This window comes from Marmota marmota, unplaced genomic scaffold (assembly GCF_001458135.2).
Source record: "Marmota marmota marmota unplaced genomic scaffold, marMar, whole genome shotgun sequence".
Lineage (NCBI taxonomy): Eukaryota > Metazoa > Chordata > Mammalia > Rodentia > Sciuridae > Marmota > Marmota marmota.
Genome location: NW_025999900.1, coordinates 35537986 through 35554537, shown reverse-complemented (window position 1 = coordinate 35554537; position 16552 = coordinate 35537986). Strand labels below are relative to the sequence as shown.

Below are 16552 nucleotides of genomic sequence, written 5' to 3'. Positions count from 1 at the left end.
GAATAAGAATAAAGTAGCTGTCATATGAGTTTGATTCCCCGGCACTGCAAAAGAAAAGAAAAATTGTGATAGAATGTGAGATTCAACACTGAGTCCACTTCTGCAGCCCCTCTGAGTTACCATGTGTCCTCTCTGGACATTTTGAGCCCAAGTAATTGTGGATTCTGAAGTGTAATATGAGCTCTGGGGGACAGAAAATCCTGAATTCAGGTCCTTGTTCCATTACTTAATCAGCTGTGTGACTTTGGGCAAGTTCCTCACCCTCTCTGAGTGTCTGTTTCCCAATCCATACATAAAATAAAGATAAAAATATAGCTACCTTGTTGAATTAGTATAAGGATCTAATGAAATAATGGCTAAAATATTTAGCATAGGGCCCAGAACATAGAAAGAGTCCATTAAGCTCCAACTATTAATAATAATGACGAACAGCATCTCCAATATACAGTAGAGTTTTGGCTTCGCCCCTTGGGCTCTCCTGTCAAGGCTCTGTCATGCATCAGGAGCAAAGCTGGAATAGGAGGGCGGGTGGAGAATGTCAGCCTGTTCTATGAAACTCTTCGCCTGGGATTTGAAAGTGGAAATAGAAAGAATCCTGACTAATTTAAATACAAAACCATCCACGTGTCAGAGGCAGGGGAGAGGTTTCTGCAGAGAACTGCAGGGCTGGGGCTCTGGAGGCCGCACACAAACCCTGCCATCAGGGGCCTGGTTTACGAGCCACAGGGTAGGGGGTGCAGAAACGGAAACCTTGCACTGCCCTGTCACAGGGCTGACCCCAGCACCACTTCCCTCAAAGTGTCCTGAGCCCCTTCCCAAGAGAGAGACAGTGACAGAAGATGGAAGCTCTATGGGGAAAGGCACTCAGTCCCAAAATTGTCCTTCTCGTCTTCTGGGTAGTGAAGCTCATGAGAAATCTGGGTCTGGAAACTCGCCACTAAATGAAACTCTCAAACCCAGAGAAGACAGAGGATCAGGGAAGTCTGTGGAGGCAACTGGGGGGCAGTAGATTTCAAAGAAAAGAGGGTGGGACAGGAGCCACATTCCTCATCTGGGAAAGGAAGCCTTAGAAGAGGGAGGGGCTCTGTTCTCAGCTCCACCGGGATTCAGACCACAGGACGTGGCTGATCCTGCAGGAAGGGAGGAGGTTGGTGGTGAAAACCTTCCTAATAGGTTTCTGAGCAGTGAAAATGAGCTGTCGGGAGCTGTTGCCAGAGCACTATCTCCAGAGGGTTTCTGAAAGGAGATAGACACCCTCCTATCAGGGGTGAGTGAAGTGCAGCCCTGCCTCAAGGCAGGAGAAGAAATGAGAGAACCTCTTTAAGCCTCTTCCAGCCCCTGGGGCTTCTCTCCCTGAAAAGATTCAGCCTCATTAATGCAGAGCTGCAGCCCTGGGGACGCAGGAGTGGAGGTGGCTGGGTTAAGTTTTGGAACCTTTGCTTGCTGGATTCTCAAACTCCCTTTGGTCTCAGGATAGGACAAGACAGATGGGCTGTCTCTTTCACCCTAAAGCCAAAAATACAGGTTCTGGGTCCTTTTATAGTGTTGAGATGCCCTGGCACCTGGAGAGGAAACTCTAGTGGGTTTTTGCTAAGCCCAGAAGCACTGTGGGGACAACTCCGCGGGCGGAAAATTGACCTTTGGTCCTGGAACCAAATTGTCCATTCTGCCCTGTAAGTACAGTTAAATGGGGAGAGGAAATGAGTCCCATGCTCAGCTTGGGGGTAAGCTGAAAGGGCTTGAGGGCAGAGATCCACTGTGACCTCAGGAGCAGTAATGGAAAGGAAGGTAGAAGGGAAGCGAGGGACAGAGCCCAAGAGGACAATAAGAAGTGGGAGAGTTTGCTTACTCAGGGAGGAAAATCCCAGGCCTGTGTGAATAACACTAGAGGAAATGCGCTAGAGATTCCCTTCTCAGATGGGCTTTGTGTGGGGAAAAGCTGAGCTGGCAGGTTTTTGATGCTGAGTTAATCACTGTGGAAGGACAAAGCTATTCCTTTACCTTTGGGAAGGGGACAAGCCTGCTTGTCAAGCCAAGTAAGTAGCATATAATTTGAATTGTGCATTGAATAGATTATTTACAAGAGGAAGACCTGCCTCTTTTCCAGGGGACCTCCTTGGGTCCAAAGAAGGGATGGGCTGACCAAGGCCTGATACCTTATCACCCCTCTGGGAAATGTGGTGAAGGGGAACACACCCACCAGGAACCCTCCCACAGCCAGGCCTCAGAGTCCACCCAGTGGGCCAGACTTCCAATAAGCTAAACACCTGATGACAGGTTTTTCCTCAGCAGGAGACCCCAACACAGTTGTCCGCACTCGACAGATTGAAAACCGACACAGGTAGAGACCAGGGATTAACAGGAACAGAGACCAAGGATCCTGACATAGGTTTTCCACCAGATTCATGAATCCAAAATACCAGGTGATTTAAATAAGAGGGTGAGAGTAGTAATGAGCTGTGGTTTGAGATCCAGTGGTGCTGCACACTGGGCTGAGCACCAGGCAGCCTCCTAGACCAGTGGGTCCAATTCCCAAGGAGTCCTGAGCCTGTGCCAGGCTTCATTAACCCCAGCAGCCCCACTCGCTGGCCCTGCTTCTCAGGAAGTGTGGCTCTGGGCACACCTCACCCTCCGTGTCTGAACAGAAGAGAAATTAAAAGAGAAGGGGGGGAGTTTGTACCTCATATCATGCAGTTACCTCATTTTGTAGCAAGATTGTTTCCCCATGAGCAGTTTGTCTTCATTTAGCAGCTGTCTTCTCTGGGGAAGCCATTTTGTAGAGGTGTTTGTCACGGTGTGACAACGGAAGGCTGGGGGAAATTGCATTTTGGAGTAGGGACCCAGGTTGTGGTCACCCCAGGTAAGCCTGATTCCCTGGAGCCTCACCTGTCCTTAATTTTAACCCCTTCATGCCAAGTCTTTCTTGCTGAGCCTACCAGAAACCCATTTGAAAGGAAGCTATTTCCCTGAACTACAATCTCCATAGCAATTAGGCAGAAATGAGAGGTCAGTGTGTGTTAAATAGAAACATTTTTGGAAAATAGGAATTCTCATTCTTCTCCATCAGTCTCCTGTGTGTGAATCCCCCTTATTCCCCATAAAAGAAGAAATCATAGGCAGAACAGCCATGATTCATGCTGTGGTGTGGGAGCAATCGGCTCTAGATTTGGGGGTGGAGGATTAGAAATGTGTTCAGACAGATTGGATGTGTTTTTGACAGGATATGTAACACAGTGTGAATTATGACCAAGGAAAGCTTATCTTTGGACAGGGAACCAAGTTATCTGTGGAGCCCAGTAAGTATAAAATTGTATCCCTGGATTAAGCAATGTCTGTGGATTAAGGGCTGATTTAGACCCAATTATACAGTATATGAAGAATGCTTAGAGAAGGAGAATGAGGGTCACATAGGAAGCCAAACATCTTCCTGGCTAGAATCTGCCATGCAAAATGAGCTGTGCAGGGATGTCTCTGGGAAATGCTCCCAGACTGTGTGTATTGGGACTAAAGATGTGCGACTGATCAGTTGGGGTATTGGCTAGGATCATAGCCCTGGATTTGTGCAGTAATCAGGGACAAGATGTCTAATTCCATAATAAGCCCTGTAAGGCACTATTCTCTTTGGTTGAGATTATGTAAATGTATAGAAGGAAACTTGTAAATAATCATTGTTGACCAAAATAAGCATGATCAGTCTCTGTCAAAGTCTGAAAATCACTGAAAAAAAATATTACTCATGGGTACTGGGAGGCACTTCCTGTTTCTGAGATTGTAGAGCAAAAATTCATACAACATAGCCTCACTGAACAGAGAAAAATCTTTAGAATCATCCTTTCTGGCTGTCTTCACTTATAAGGTAACTGGGTCCAGGGAAGGGAATAATCCCCACACCCCCGCCAGTTGATTGCTGAACTAGATTAGACCTTAAGTCTCTGGCTTGTTGAACCTGTGTCTGGTCTGAAACCTGTGTCAGGACTCATCCGACAAATATTTTGTACACCAACTCTGCACCAGGCTCAGTGCTCATACTAGGAATCCAACAGGGGACAAACCCAGTACTGACAATCCCCTCCAGGATCTCCCAAGCTGGAAGTGGATCCCACTTTTTCTCCTAGATATGACTATATACATTCTGATGTCTTTGGGCATGATCCTTTTATACCATCCTCACTACCTTAATAAATATTAAAATTTATTTTTGTTGCAGTTTTAAAGTCCTTTAGCAGATAAACCAACATCGATAACATTAGCAAGAAAATTAGCAAGTTCTCAGATAATTTGATCATTATAAAATTATTTTATCAACATAAAACTAGTGGGCAAATTAACTAGACAATGCCAGCTCTAAACCTATGTCATTTAGATTCCATAGGCTCAGACTAAGGAGGACCCAAGAGTTTGGGAAGTTCCCTGGTAGCATAATCTAGTGATACCCTCAGTGGAAATGTCCTGTCTGGATTTTTTAAGTCTCCTTAGATGAAAAGATTTGAATGCTTATTTGACATCTAAAATCAAAGCACATTTACTATACATATATTTAGAAACATGTTTGATGCTTCCAACTCTGTAGTGGAAAATGGGAAACAAAGATCCTCTAAAAGAAAATGGGATTATAAAAGACAAAGAAGGACTCATTTAGAGGTAGTAGATGGCCAGCTTGGTTACTCCAGACCAAACCTACATTAACAATGGCACAGACTACTTCATAAAAGAACTGCCAACTCTTCTGTCTGTGCTCTGCCAGCCTGCCCTCTTTGATCTGGTTCTTGCTATTAGATATAACACAGTGTTTCTCTGGCTCAGGCTGGCAACAGACCTTTGGATCTGGAACCTGGCTAACTGTTGTACCTGGTAGGTCACCACAATGAAAAACAATTTGCATCAATTTAAGTATCTATAAATGTATACTGTGTGTATCTATGTTAGTTAATGGGCCTGGGATTGAGAATGGTGGAGGGCCACCCGCAATGGAAACTAGAAAGGGAAAAGTGAGATGAGAACTATTTATCAAAGAAGAGGAAAAGAAGCCTCTTTGCCAAGCTTGAATAGGAGTGCATGAAATGAGCAGAGAAAAGGCTATCCTAACCTAGAAGCCTTGCTGGATAGTGGGCGCAAGGGAGTTCTGTTTCTCATAATATTTGCACCAGAACCAGATCAAATGCTACAAGAACTATCTTAAACCAAGCCTAGTTGGCCAGCTACATCTCCAACTTACTCTAGCTTATTTCTACATAAGTCTTGAAACACAAGGTGCCTATTTAAGGTATTTAAATGAAGCTCTATTTCTCTAGTTCTCTAGTGCCCTTCCAGTGAAGCATTCCCAAAACACATTGCTTATCACTTCTACAAGTAAGAGCAAGTGAGCCCCTTGCCCTCCAAAACTGCAAAAGTATTATAATTACTTGGCTTAGACTGAAGTCACCTCTATTTTATTTCTCATAACTGTGTTCATTTTTAAGATCTGTTTAAATCCAAACTGTGTGGGTGTCTAACTGTTGGCACAGAGGTTTCCTTTCTCTTGAAATTGTCAGCAAAATATTTTGCCCATAAATAATGTTTCATCTAGACTTGCAAATGACAGCCAACACTGCAGCCTCTTTTTTTCTTTATTTCCTTTTTTCTTTTTTTCCTGAAGGGAATATGCAGGCAGGAAGCAAAAATAAGCCAAAATGCAGAGTTTCGCTGTGGGGGATGGAAGGGGACTGTCACTGTGGATGTTAAACACATTTGGTTGTATAATGTAGACTCTGACAGAGAGGATATAGTGATCTTAATAGATCATACCTGCAGAATCGCCCGGCATGGCTCCAATGTCCTTAAGAGAAGGTCAGGTTCAGTTGTCAAGTATAATCTAGATCCAGGTTCAGGGTCTGAAAGAGAAGCTTCCAGGTAGCCCTAAAACTAAAGGCAGAATGATGATATTCTTCACAGGCTAGTCCACCTGGGGGAATTTTCATTTATAAGTAGGAAAAGAAAAAAAGTAAAGAGCATTTCCTTGCAGCGTCCTTGTTTCAGATATCAAGTGCATGGAGCACAGAGGACACAAGAAAGAACCCAAGCAGAAAACTAAAGAAAAGAAATCAATAAAACCACTGAAGAAAATCAGTTGCCCTTATCTTGCCTGTCTCTGATAATGAATGTGTCTCTTCAGCTCATTCCTCACCTTAGTACTTGAATTTTCTAGGGAATAGCAAAAAACTGGTGAGTTTGGATTAGTCTTCACATAACTTGGTTAGTCACCTCTGGATAATGCACCTCCCTTTTAAGAAGTTCCTGGGGACTTTTTGTAATGATGTTGAACACAGTGTACAACTATAACAGATTTTACTTTGGATCTGGAACCAAACTCAGCGTAAACCCAAGTAAGTCATAGTTGTCTGCAAGAAAAACTTGCCAACCTATTATACTAAATTCCTCTCATCAGTCTGTATTTATTTCAAGTTCTTTTATTTTAGGTTCTAGTCCTTACCCATAACATTTTGTCACTCCTGTGTCTCTTGAACGTATCTAGAATGTAGTAAACAAATCCTAGGATTCCATAAACATTGTGAAACTGCCAACTATGCTCTTTCCTATATTAGGAAAAGCCCCCAAATTTAACTATTGCTACTTTTACTAGTTGACAAAAGAATGTTGGTATATCCAGGATTTTAGAAAGGAAATATGACAAATTAAAATTACATGTATTCTTTAAAAGATGAAAATAATTAAGTGGCCTTCATGATGATCTTCTAACTTACATTATTGAACACTTGCTAAGTGCAAAGCACAGCATTAATGTCTCTCACACTATAACTCATTTTACCCTTCTAACTTCCCTCCGGAATAGATATTATTATCATCCCCACTTACAAAGATGATGAGGAAACTGTGTGAACATTTAAGACAAAGAGGTTGAAATAGTTGTCCAAGGCTCACTAAATATGAGAGACAGAGCTAGCCCAGGAGGCAGGCCTGCCTGTCCCCCAGCCCACTCTCTTAAGGTTTATGTAGGAAGACATGGCACTGTGGCTATGATAACTACAAGCTCAGCTTTGGAGCAGGAACCGCACTAACTGTAAGAGCAAGTGAGTAAAAAGGAAAAGGCCAGAATACTTTTAATCAAAACGGTGGGTACATTTAAGAGCAATCTCACCTGGGAAGCACAGTCAGGAGTAACTAAATTCCAGACACTTCCCAGCTTGTGTTAGAACTGCAATCTTTCTGCCTCATTTGTCTTCCCTCACCTCCTCCTCCTCCCCAGAATGGCTCTCCTAAGGGGCACCTTCACAAGGACACATTTGTTGAGGGCACTCTTCACAGTCAGATAAAACTGAGAAAGCAATCTGAAATTATCTCAGATCTCTAAAAACAGTAAGAAAGAATGTTACGGGGCTGTATTAAGAAAAGAGGCACTCTTCTCCAGTAATTGAAGAACTTCTATGTGGGTGAGGGAAGGGGTTGTACAGAAGGCAGAATCAAAACAGCAGGTAAAGGATGTGTCCAGCTTCCCCTAAAGTCTTTTGAACAAGTATAACTGCCTTGCTATGGAAAGGTGCTTTGTGAAGTATGGGACTGTTCTTGGAGATGTTCACCTGGATCCTTAGAGCAGACCATCAGGATGCTGTGGAAGGGGTTCCTATGGCAACTTAGATATTAGACAGAATCACCTCCCTTTCAACTCCAGGTGCTAAGATCCCAGGTCTCAAGCCCAGAGGATGAAAGGTGAGCTCAGACTTGTTTCTTCTACTTGTATAGTTTTGATAGGTGAAGAAACAAGTCGTCAAATTAGTCATGCATTAAAGCCTACAGAGATTTTTACATCTATAAGATAATGGAGAATAATCTTCCCATGCAGTAAATGGGGAAATAAAAAGAGGTATGAGAGAAGAAAAGAAAAATAAAGAGAGAGAGAGAGAGAGAGAGAAAGGGAATGCCCAGAGGGAAGACCAAAGGTTAAATGAGGGAAATGGGGTGATTTTGCAGGGGACAGATCTGGCCTATCAAAGTTTCCACAAGTTCAGATTTGGAAAGAGATCCAAACATAATGTCAATCCAAGTAAGTGAGCAGCCTTTTATACAGGAAATAGGGCAAGGGAGCGAAGTTCCTTCCAATTTAAACACTCTGAAAAGGATGTGTAATTGCTTTCTGATGGGAGAGTCCTCTGAAGGCAGAAAGACCATTGTTACAACAGATCATTTGTCCCTTGAGATATTGCCTCTGAGGACTGACTGCACTGCTTAGTCTGCTGGCTGCCCAAGAAAAAGACTTAAAGCTACTAAAAGAGAGTAGAGGTGAATTTCAACCCTATAACCGAAAGAAAGGAGAGAGAGGATGGGGACATTAGGAACAGGTTCATGTAAAGAGGGCCAGCACTGTGTCGATAGAGGCTCAGTCCTGGGGAGGCAGTACTTTGGAAGAGGAACTCAGCTGACCGTCAGGCCTGGTGAGTGGGTTCTATTCTCCTCTAGGCAAATATTGCTATGAAAAAAATGAAAAGGAAGATAAATGAATTTTTTCAGTCTTAAAAACAAGGGAATATGCATGTTGCCTCTCCCAGATGATCCCCCTCCCTAGGTAGCCTGGGGTGAGAAGCAGAGGGAATGCCAAGAGTATCTAGAGACCCTTTTAGGAACCCAAGAATCAGAGAGGAGGCTGTGGTGGTCCCCACCAAAGGCAAAGGAGAAGGACAGTCCCCCTGGAAAGCTTGAGGCATCCCTTTTGCTGCTTTGGTCCAAACCCAACTTGAGGAAGGACATCAACTCAGAATGGGCAAGCCAAATTCAAGAACAAGTTTATAAGGCTACATTGGCCACTGCACACCTTTCTTATTGAGAATGATCTGTCCATGGCTCTCTATAAATTTTCCCCAAGAATACTGCCTATCCACTTCCTTGGCACTAGGCTCACCAGTGGAGGGACTCTAGACTCACTAGAGGGAATCTGGGTCTGAAACTTTGACCAAAGAAAGTAAAGCTGGTCCACAGTGCAAGGTAGGCACAGCAGCTGGAAGGACCTGGTCAGACCCAGGACTTAAGCAGTATCCTTTCTCTCTTTGGGGTCTTCCCTGGGCAGTAAATTGAATGGAGAGACCCTGTTAGCAAGTACCTGTGTGTGTATGAACATGTTCATTCAGCATTTCCAGTCTGGATATATGAATAGACATTCTATATATTATTAAAATGTCACTTCTATTGGGGGAGGGAAGAAGAAAGGAGAAGGTTCCAGGATTTTAAGGCCTTCCTGTTCTCAGATTATTTGGGGGTTAAAAATAGTCAAATGAGCCCTTATATTAGGTTATAGTTGAGAGCTATTATTCACTCACAGAGCCAAGTTCAAATGGCCAAAGCAGAGAGGTAAACAAATATATGTATGGGCTAGAACCAAGTATGTGCCCACTTGCAAGTATTTCAGCTCTATAAATCAGATCCAGTGCTGGGCAACAGGCCTGCCCTGGGCAGTGTAACCCCTCCACTTTTTCAAGGCTGTAGAGAATGTCAAGTATCTACCAAGGATTTTAGTTCCCCTAGTCACTATGTTTTTGCTGGGCCTCAGATCACTGTGTAACCAACACTGCAGGAAACAAGCTAACTTTTGGAGGAGGAACCAGGGTGCTAGTTAAGCCAAGTGAGTACTGGGGCTTGAACCCCAATTCTATTTTCAACATTGAAACAGAAACCTTGTCATCAATTTTAAGTTGAGTGCGGTATGTCGGCCCAAATCCATCTTAAACTTACCTTAAATGTTTAGTGTTGCTCTTCTGCATAATCATATATGTATGCTTGCACTGTGAATTCCATATGGATAAAGGATGTTGCTATTTTGGTGTTTCCTAAGGTCTATTTTCTAAAGAGAAGGAAAAAAAAATGAAGGTACTTGACTTATTTCTTCACATCACTTATCTGATTTTCCAAAGGGGCAAAGGAAGGTAGAAAAGGGTAATTCTTTCCTCTTCAAAGAATGTAAGTGATTTGAACATGGTCACAATAGCAGAGAAAGGACTCACGTTTTCTAACGTTCAATATATTGCTGTCTGTACCACGCTGCAGCCTCTATAACCATCGTTCTGATCTATTTCCTCCTGCTCTCATTTTTCCCAATTAATGTAACTGAAATATTGGTAACCCTTATCTCCTGGCTCACAGAAAATGTGTGAGGACTAAAAAGACACTGCTCTGAAAAGGAATTGAGCTAGAGGGTTTTGGGTTTTGATTTTGTTGTCATGGTGGTGGTGGTTGTTGTTGTTGTTGTTGTTGTTGTTTGGAGATGGGAAGAGAGTTTTTTATTATTATTAGAATGTTACCTCTATTGGGGAGGGAAGAAGAAAGGAGAGATACTTGAAAGGCAAGCTGATGAGATCAGTACATGAATGTGCACAAAATTAATTATTAAGATATTCAACCAGGAGCCAAAGACAGTGCAGACCCAGCTCAGTCCCTCACTGGTTTGCCATGAGAAGATCTCTCAAGTTCTCCAAGCCTCGTCTATAACACAGAGATTATGATTTCAGCCCTGTGAAAAGAGATTCTGAGACTCACATGAGATAAAGTATGTGGAATCTCCTTGACAGGTGTGGGTAGTGAGACTCATAATTTTTAAGAGTTAGATTTTGAGAAATCTAAGGGAATAAGCTTAAAGGTGAACAAGTTTAATGGACTTAGGCTATGGCAGAGAATGGGTTCAATGTGGAAATGAGATGGATTCTCTAGTTATGAGAAAAAAAATAACATGAGCACTGGTAACCAAGAGAATCCCTGGAGATCTTTGGAAACCCGAGATCACTTAGGAGAGAAATGTGTAAAGTTGGGAAAGTGCAGAAAATGATTCCTTCCTCAGGTTTCCTACCTTTGCAAAGAGTAGGTGAATTTTTTTCTTGAGTTTTCCTCAGTATATGCTTAGCTTTGGGTTAAATCTCGACCAAGCCAAACAACCTTAAGAGAATTCTTGTACTTGAAAATAAGGGACCCTTTGGTTTTTTTGTGGTGATACAAATCACTGTGGCATCCGTGAGCACCCAGAAACTGGTTTTTGGAGGGGGGACCATCTTAAAGGTGAATCTTAGTGAGTATTGCCATGAATTCTGAATTTAATTAGTTATTGAGGCAAGTAGCAACCTTTTTTTTTGGATATCTAAGTGAATTGCCAAATGCCCTCCATTTGTCCAGATTTAATGGGGAGCAGAGACTCCCCAATCTAATTAGAAGAGCGTATTCTGCCAGGTAAGTGTGCCTTATCTTCAGGCTTAATAGGGAAGCAGAGTGGAAGATACCTCCTTAGCTCAGTGGCCAGCTCCATCAGAGAGTACCTTCTCTTCTATTTGGCCTCTTCATACAACCTCAGTGCCCTCCATGGCCAAAGCCACATCTTCCAGTTGCCCTGATAACATCCCAAAATCACTTTGGAAGAATATCTGCCTGTCATTATCTTATCTAAGAAGAATTTACATGGTTATATTTACCTCTAGTTCTGAGCTAGGAGAGGCATGATCTAAGTGTCTGTGGTTGAGACACTGTGTGATTTGGAGCCAGGCTTTGATCTTTCAGACCTCAATTTGCTTATCTGGAAATGAGGGTGATGACTAACTCCTCCATGTCTGGACTTCACTTCAGACATCACCTCCTTAGAGAGGGCCTCCTGCCCAGCCAATCCAATGAGCCATCAAACACAGCTGCCACTGCCTGTTTTCCCTCTATCCTGTTATCCAGCTTAATTTAAATTCACACACTTTTGTCATTTGACATCTTATTAGCTATGTATTTGTCTATTATTTTCGTCCTCCTATACTGTGAGCCATGAGGACAGGGACAGTGAGTGGCCCTCACTGTCTCCTCAGTGCCTCCTACAGTGTTAAGTAAATAGTTACTAAGTGAATAAAGGACCAAGCACCATTGAAATCAAATTATAGAGCATTTGTGCAAATGCTGAAAACTCATTGAGCTCCTGGCCAAAATGCAAGGGCGAAATATGAATTTCCATTGTTTATAGCTGTATACAAAGAGGGTTTGAGTGAGCAGGCACGTGAAGTATTTGCAGGGCCTTATTTCACTGTGCCTATCAAGGAGGAAGTACATGGACCTTTGGAAAGGGAACCACCTTATTAGTGAGACCCAGTAAGTAACTGGTAACTATTGATCATAATGCCTGTACTTACCCTGTATCTTATATTGCATGGGTGACTTAATGTCTCCTTATCCTTTAAGTCAAGGACTATTGTGTTTTAATAAGGAAAGCCATTAAAACAAAATTTTTAAAAAGAGGTGCTGTCTCCCATCCCAATACTCCAACCATCTCCCATGTCCCACTATATGCTCACAAAAATGTTTTAAATAAAGTGATAAGGAAAGATTACCTAAAGGGATAGGAGCAGTTTGCTTAACACCAGTAAAATGAGATTATGTACAGTGTGGATTCCTAGGTAAAATAAAGTGGGGATCAGACCTGATATCCTTTGGCTAGTGAAACAAGATTACTTGTGACATTTTGCAAATCTTTTTGAAAGGAATAAGTTTCAGAGTTGTCTAGAGAATATCACTTGGACTCTTCTCAGGCTTTCTGCCACATCTATTGTACCACTGCTCTTGTGCCCTGAAAAGAGGCTTTCATGGGCTTAATTCCATGGCTTAGCCTTTATTCCAGAAATCAAAAAGGGGAATCCCAGCCAGAACTCCCACGAGGGAGGACAGATACATGCTAATCACATTAGTCTATTATCAAGGTAGCTCGGGCATTTTCGTCAGGCAGCACAGGGCTATGATTTATAGCACATTCATCGTTGGGAGTGGGAAAAGATTATCAGTAAAACCTAGTAAGTATGCAATATGTCACTAAAGTAAGAGGCTTAATGTGACTACTGAGGCCCACTGAACTTACTAAAGTATTTGTAAGGCCCAAGTGTCAAAAAATTAATGGTTTGTGCAGACTTAAGTGTATTTCCATACAGAAAGAAACATTTAAATAATGGTGCAGAGGATAAAAAGAGCTAGCTGTGGAGAAAAACTAAAAAGAAAAAGTCATGTAGATGAACCAAAAATAATACTCGGAAAAAATCCAGAGAGTTGATCCTAAAGAAAAAGGCAGAAAGTTTGGTTGACCCCTTCCAGTTCTGCTCACCCTAGCTTGATCAGTGAACTGGGGCCATAGTTTCTTTATGTGCAAAGGGAGAGTATTTAATAATACCTCATAAATCATTTTAAGGTAAAATAGGTTAATGTATATGAAAATTATTTGAAAATTCTTAAGGGGTATACATATGTAAAATATTATCTGTCTATAAAACAAAAAATGCTGGGTTGAATAGTAAAATTCTTTTAAAATGAAGAGACAGTGTGAGTTCTTAGAAAAATGGCTGTTTTCATGTGAATCTGCAGCCATGGGCATTGGTAGAAAGCACTCTGTCTTCCACGGATGGAGAGTGACTTGAAGGCCACCCAATGAAAATGGCCAGGGAAAGGAAGCCATTTTGTAAAGGCCTGCATTACAGTGTGAATTCTGGTTACCAGAAACTCACCTTTGGAACTGGGACAAAGCTCCAAGTCACCACAAGTGAGTCTAATTTCCTAAGCATTTCTTCCGCCCTGTGTTTTCTTCACTCAGATAATGACATTTGGAGCATAATGGAATGTAAGAGGCCTTTCCTTTCCTGGGTCATTTTTCAGAATATTTAATAAAGAGACTGTGTAAGGAACCCTCATTCATCCCTTTACATTCTAGTAGTATTGTTCCATCCAAGCTGTGTTTCTTTTTAATAGAAAAGAAAGCTAAGACATTGCCTGCAATGGAAAACAGTAGATTTATGAAGCACAAGAACTAAAGAGAAAAGAAGTGGTGTTTTCCACTAAATTAGAAGCAGAATGAGTGTGATATAATCAGAGGGTCGTTCAGCTTTGAGGACAGAACAGAACTTGAGTAAGTAATCAGGCTACCATTGAGTCGCTGGTTTCACCAAACAAGTTGACTGAGGGAGCAGGAAGCTGCCTCTCAGAATGATCTGGACACTTGTCCGTCAAGTTTCAGATTGATTGAAGGTAAAATTAGGGGAGACAATATAGCAAGAATCTAAAAATTGGTAACTGTCATGGAAATGAAAAAAAGGCCAGATACATCCGTTAGATAAATAGAGTTGAAAATCATGAGTGTGATGGCGATGGACCATGAGGTGTGGGTAGGTAGAGACTTCATTTTAAGTGTTAAGCAATAAATGCGCCAAATTTGAGTCAAATGGTCCGTGCGTTCTGTGGAATGTAAAAAGAAAGTTAAGACACAGCCCCCTTTGTAGGTGAGAGGGCCACATCTGCAGGTCTCGGGATGAGAAGGATATGTGGGCTTGTGAGTGTTTTTGTCTGGGTTAGAAACACTGTGGGCAAGATGGAGGTGCTAGATGGACCTTCGGGAGTGGGACCAGACTGCTGGTCATGCCTGGTGAGTAGGGCACCTGAGGAATAACAGAAAGATTGAGGGTAATATGTCCTCAGGCCTCAAGAACTTGGTCCTGTGATGAAGGATGAGCCATTGTGCTTGGGTCCCTGTTACTACAGTTCTGGTGTCTGGTTCTAGAAAAGAACCAACCCCAAGACAACTGCAGTCCCACTGAAGAGAGAACAAGGAGCAGGACTGTCTCTTGTGGCTCCTTATGTGTCCTCTGCTAAAATGTTTTGAGGATAATGGATATTCGTGCTTTGTTCTTGGTGCTGGCCCAGCCCGCTTAGCCTCAGGACACCTGTTCCTAACTTATAAAATGAGAATAATAAGATCTAAGCTCATGGCCCAGTTGTGGCCCAAATGAGATAATGTCTTCTGTGTAAATTATCAACCTGCTTAGCACATCGTAGGTTCTCCCTAAATGATGGATTTTCTTCCCCCTTCCCTAAATAGTTCACAGGTTGAAAACCCCAGCACTGTGGGCTGTTTTTGTGTGGGGGTTTGCTATAGTGTGTCATCGGGATTCAACACACTCACTTTTGGAAAGGGGACTGCGCTTCTAGTCTTTCCAGGTAAACGCTGGCCCGGCTCCGTGCTTGTTTCCCCCTTGTCTGGTTGAAGGCTCCTCCATGTACTTCCTGTGTGTTATCCTCATGGATTGCGTCGTCCTTGTTTTGTCAGTTGAGACCTATGAACTTGAGGGTGAGCTTCCATGGGCTCTCCATTTAAACAGGAAAATAACAGAAGAGTTGAAAACCATAGAACTAATTCACTAGATTGCAATGGAGGGCAGTCTAACATCCTAAATGATTAGGACAAACATAGTTTCTCCAGAAATAGCCCAACTTCCTGTGGAAAGCCCAGTCTGTGGTTTCCCCGCCAGGCATCCTTCACATTCCTCTTACCCTCTGTATCCCAAATTTAGCTGTGCAACCTTAGACCATCTGCAACGTAGACAGCTCCAGAAATCTCTTACTTCTTAAGGATATTCAGCTATTAAAAGCAAAAGATCTTTGAGAGCAAAAACTCTTTTATGTCCCAGGAAGTATCTCATATGGTCCTTTTACAAAGTAAGGTGCTTGATAAACGCTTGTTTAATTCAAATAAAGCAGCCAAAGAAATCAAGTTTCTAGACCAAAGGGAAGAAGAGAATAAAGTAAATGACACAGGACATTCAAGCCTGTGGTGAAAAGAGTAAAACACTAGATTGAGAATCAAATAGCTCTATATTTTAGTCTTTGCTACCAACCAGCAATGTCATTTAGAGCATATCTCTTGCCTCTGAGTCTCATATTTCTTATCTATTAAAGGGGAAGTGGGCTTGAATGACCTCTGGTCCCACAGCACCAACAGTCTATAAATTTATCCCCATTTGTGCTAGAAGGGGGCTTTTTCTCATATAAATAAGTCAAATAGCTATGCTAAATCTTTCATTTTATTTTATTTTATTTTATTTTGGTACTGGAGATTGAACCCAGGGGTGCTTAACAACTGAGCCACATCCCTATCCCTATTTTCTATATTTTTAGAGACAGGGCCTTGCTAAGTTGCTTAGGGCCTCACTAAATTGCTGAGGCTGTCTGAACTTACGATCCTCCTGCCTCAGCCTCCCAAGTCACTGGGATTACAGGTGTATGCCACTGTACTCAGCTATGTTAAATCTTGAGTCTTTCCTTTTCTTTTCTTTTCTTTTTGACTGAGTCTTGAGTATTTTCTAATTGGTTAGGGTAAACCAGCAGAAGGGGTGCGGTGGCAGAAGGGAGTTTATTGTGAGGCATCCAACACTGTGGGATTCACGGGAGGAGTAAACAAACTCACCTTTGGGACAGGCACCCAGCTAAAAGTGGAACTGTGTAAGTATGAAATTCCAAAATAACTACAAAATGTGTTCTACTAATGGTAAACAGGAGAACAGGATATGTCACCTTTGTCCTTATGTCTTATTTTTAATTAGCTGTAATCTAGTGCAGAAGCATTAAGAATGGTGACCCCAAGATAAATTAGTGAAAGGCTTCGATGACTGTAGGGCATATTTCCTTTGGGGTAGAATTTAGCAAAATTTAGCAACCATTTAAGAATTGAGGCTGACAGAAGCTCTGTCTCACATCAGAGTTTTTAACACTAGTATTGAGCTACATGGAGTCCGACAGAGGA

The 16552-nt window shown here is 42.2% G+C and overlaps 1 protein-coding gene and 1 long non-coding RNA gene across 2 annotated transcripts in view; one reads left to right on the top strand and one right to left on the bottom strand.

Moving 5' to 3' along the window:
* The window catches only part of LOC107148310 (T cell receptor alpha chain MC.7.G5-like), a 282213-nt gene that overhangs the window by 248828 nt on the left and 16833 nt on the right, over window positions 1–16552 (top strand). The window lies entirely within an intron of this gene.
* LOC125615287 lies at window positions 5567–15918 on the bottom strand. The gene is made up of 3 exons (XR_007345868.1): window positions 14936–15918; window positions 9718–9826; window positions 5567–5870 (listed from the first exon to the last, which is right to left on the bottom strand). It is a non-coding gene; the product is annotated as an uncharacterized LOC125615287 (long non-coding RNA).